The 309-nt window shown below is 42.7% G+C and overlaps 1 protein-coding gene across 2 annotated transcripts in view; it reads right to left on the bottom strand.

Moving 5' to 3' along the window:
* The window catches only part of LOC119590550 (zwei Ig domain protein zig-8-like), a gene marked incomplete in the record, with an annotated part of 99462 nt that overhangs the window by 15255 nt on the left and 83898 nt on the right, over positions 1-309 (bottom strand).

Consider the following 309-nt stretch of genomic DNA (forward strand, 5'->3'; position numbering starts at 1 on the left):
ATTGAATTCCTCTACGCCCGCTTTTGTGCACGTGCCTACTAATACATTCACGAATTCCCGGATTGAGGCAGTCATGAAAACTTAACGGGTCATAGCGAAATATTTTTATCATCCTATGAAGGCGTTTAGCGGAGATACGAGCAGGCGAAGGACTTAACCGAAGAGGCTAATATGAACAAATGGCTTTTGATATTGATATCAAGAGGTGCTGGCGATGACAGGGGACATTGCATACAGAAATATGAGTCGCTGTTGAATAGATAAGATAATGACTAAAATCGCTCTGGATAAGGGGAAAGGAACACGGTC

Source organism: Penaeus monodon, chromosome 27 (assembly GCF_015228065.2).
Source record: "Penaeus monodon isolate SGIC_2016 chromosome 27, NSTDA_Pmon_1, whole genome shotgun sequence".
NCBI classification, from domain to species: Eukaryota; Metazoa; Arthropoda; class Malacostraca; order Decapoda; family Penaeidae; genus Penaeus; species Penaeus monodon.